This window comes from Nomascus leucogenys, chromosome 7b (genome assembly GCF_006542625.1).
Source record: "Nomascus leucogenys isolate Asia chromosome 7b, Asia_NLE_v1, whole genome shotgun sequence".
NCBI lineage: Eukaryota > Metazoa > Chordata > Mammalia > Primates > Hylobatidae > Nomascus > Nomascus leucogenys.
Window position 1 is genome coordinate 40,158,474 of NC_044387.1, and position 3,279 is coordinate 40,161,752.

At 38.3% G+C, this 3,279-nt stretch overlaps 1 non-coding gene across 1 annotated transcript; it reads right to left on the reverse strand.

Annotated features, from left to right (window-relative positions):
• Positions 1 to 2,703: 2,703 nt before the first annotated feature.
• Positions 2,704 to 2,810, reverse strand: LOC115836228. Its single transcript, XR_004031193.1, has one exon. It is a non-coding gene; the product is annotated as a U6 spliceosomal RNA (small nuclear RNA).
• Between the last annotated feature and the right edge of the window lie 469 nt (positions 2,811 to 3,279).

Sequence of the window (3,279 nt, forward strand, 5' to 3'; positions counted from 1 at the left end):
TTCTCTGTCCCGATGACACCCTGCTCAATGAAGTGCAAACAATCGATGGGTTCGCTATCAATCAATGAGTGTCTCTTCTAAGAGGTACAGAAATGTGGAAAACAGTCCTGGACTGTAACAGGCTGGGGGAAGAATAGCTGGCATTTTTTTTTTTTTTTTTTTTTTTGAGACGGAGTCCCGCTCTGTCGCCCAAGCTGGAGTGCAGTGGCGCAGTCTCCGCTCACTGCAAGCTCCACCTCCCGGGTTCACGCCATTCTCCTGCCTCAGCCGCTCGAGTAGCTGGGATTATAGGCGCCTGCCACCAGGCGCGGCTAATTTTTTTTGTATTTTTAGTAGAGATGGGGTTTCACCGTGTTAGCCAGGATGGTCTTATCTCCTGACCTCGTGATCTGCCCGCCTCAGCCTCCCAAAGTGCTGGGATTACAGGCGTGAGCCACCGCGCCCGGCCTAGCTGGCATTTCTTTACAACTTAACTGGCAGTATGTATTTGGTCATATCACTTCCCACCTGCTCTAGACCTCCGTTTGCTTATCTGCAAAGTGATAGTATTTGAAAGGTTAATTCTAAGATTCCTTCTAGCTGTCATGATCTCTGCTTCTATTTAGAACATCTTTATTTCTTGGGGTGGGCGGGCATTCAAAGAAATAAATTCAGAAGGTAGAAGTGTTCTGAAATACACAGTTTGTTAAACTAAACTCCTTCCAAAGAAGCACACATTCTGTTTTTCTCCTCAACTGCTTTCTTGTTTTAAGGTTTATATTTTCAAAATGATGCTTTCTGAATAAATATATGGGGGCAATAAAACCAGCCATAAAAGCAAACCAGTAAGGTGGCAATAAAATATGAATCATGGTTCCCAGGATCAGTAGAATTGCCAGAATGTACACATCACCATGTATGACACTAACAATTGTTGTGTTCTCTAGGGGGGAGGCATGTACTAACCTAGAACTGAGTAGACATTGAAGTATAGAGTGGGGAAAACAACATAAAAGAATCTCTCTATGTCTTAGAGCCAGTACGGCTCAAAAATTTACCATTTGGAAGAGTTGTAGCTGGATCAAGGTATGATCCAGCAGATAAAATGGTGTCAAGAAATTGAGGGAAGTACTTTCTGTCTTTGATTCTGTACTTTACAGGATGAGTGATGTTGAAGAAGGTTATCGACCTTTATATATCAACTTCTCCACAGTGAACTAGTGAAATAACACTCGACTTCCCTCAGTTGTATGTGTTTCTTCATAAGACTAATATTTATAAAAGGTTTCAGTCTCTTTGTAAGGAAGAACTCTGTAATAATAATAATAGTAATAATAAGGACTGTAGTCATTTCCCACCACAAATGTTCAGGAAATAAAATGAATAGTGTCACAGAGCAATTTGCTGAACTATATTTTGTAAGTACAAATAGGAATTTTCTGCATCACATGCAATTCAGTCTATCGAATTTGTATGAACATTAACCAAGTTAACCAAGGGGAATACAATACAGGAGCTGTAATTTAATGATCACACTAGACAGCAGCCTCCCACATAGCAAGAGGTTATCATAATTATTTACATTTGGGTGTAGAAAGAAGACAAAATGTGTCATCTTTTTGGTTACTGCTTACATTAAAAAAAGGAAATGCTCTTCTCAGAAGGGTGCAGTAAGCAATATGAATTAATTAAAACTCACTCACTTTGATACTGGAAGCATAAATTTATATCCAATAAGTAATTTCTCTAATTTAAGACAAGAGGTTCTCTTGGGAAGAGAAAATCTTCAAAAGATGTAGAGAAAGGAAATCATGACTTTTGACGTATCCCTGCAGCCACATATCCAACAGCTGGCTGATACAGTTTTGAGAATACACTGGAGAACTGCAGATTCTTGAGGGGTCTACACCTTGCCTCCAGTTTCTTCCACTCAGAATTTCCAAGGTTTATACTTGTATGTACACTGCTTGCTGGATATAGATAGGTGTTTACAGAACATATATTATTAGAACCAGGGAGAGTAAACAGAATATCTGCCTAAATTAACTTGAAACAGAAACCTTTTCCTGTCCAGCCACTTTGGGATAATCAGATTTTTATTTGAATAGAAATGAGATTTAGGGATAGAAGATGGTCATAGATAGAGGTGTTTTCCCCAATCTTGTAATGAAATCACCTTCCACTATTTTTACAACATTTTCTAAAATATTAAATTGAGCAAGAGATTAAGAAAAATCTTGCTTTGGTGTGTGTTCTCTACCATGAACGTGGTTTTAAGGATAAAAATGTACTCCATGCTCATGAATACATCCTCACCAGTTTACAAGGGGGAGTGAGGTCATGAAATTCAGCAAGCACATCTGAGCAAACCATGTAATCAGGGTGATGGAGGCTTTCTAGCTTTATTTAGGAGAAAAGAGGACTCTAAAAGGCCAGGACCAGGACCAGTTAGGCAAAATGTGAAGCAGATTGGAGTATTAAAATCTACTAAAAATAGAATATTTCCAAAGATGGTATATGGAGTCCCTTTTAGAAGTAAGAGAATTATGCAACTAGGAGGAAGTAGGAGGTTACTGGGAATATTTTATGTAAAAAAGAGCTTAGAGATCAATTTACCTATTTCACATCTCTTCTGAGATCATGCTCTGAAAACTCTATTTAGTAGCCAGACTTATTATTATTATTATTATTTATTTTACTTGAAGTTCTGGGATACATGTGCAGAAAAATATGGAATGCTTCACAAATTTATGTGTCATCCTTGCATAAGGGCCGTGCTTATCTTCTCTATATCATTCCAATTTTAGTATATGTGTTGCCGAAGCAAGCACCAGACTTATTTTTATTGCGTATTCTCTGAATACCAGATATATGATTAGATTTAGCAAGCAAGTTACTTATCATGTTATATGATGCTTCCCAAACAACATTGTAAAGCTGCATTTCTTTGGAAGTCAACTACTGTACTCAAATTCATATGAGCTACATGAGACAAGTAAAAAATATATCCACAAATTTAAACATATTTATTGAGTGACTACAATATGCCAGGTACCATTCTAGGTGCTGAGTATACCTTGGAGAACAACTGCGAATAGCCCTGAACTTTTTCTACTGGGGAAGGAGATAGATAGTAAATATGGAACACATGTACTGTGTCAGAATATCGTAAGTTTATGGAGGAAAGTAAAACAGGAAGGGGGCCTACGGAGCGCCAAGCCTGGTCAATGGGATAGGGATGTGCAATGTTATCTAGAAAATTCTAAGATAGGTGCTCTGAGAAGGTGGCATTTAGGCCAC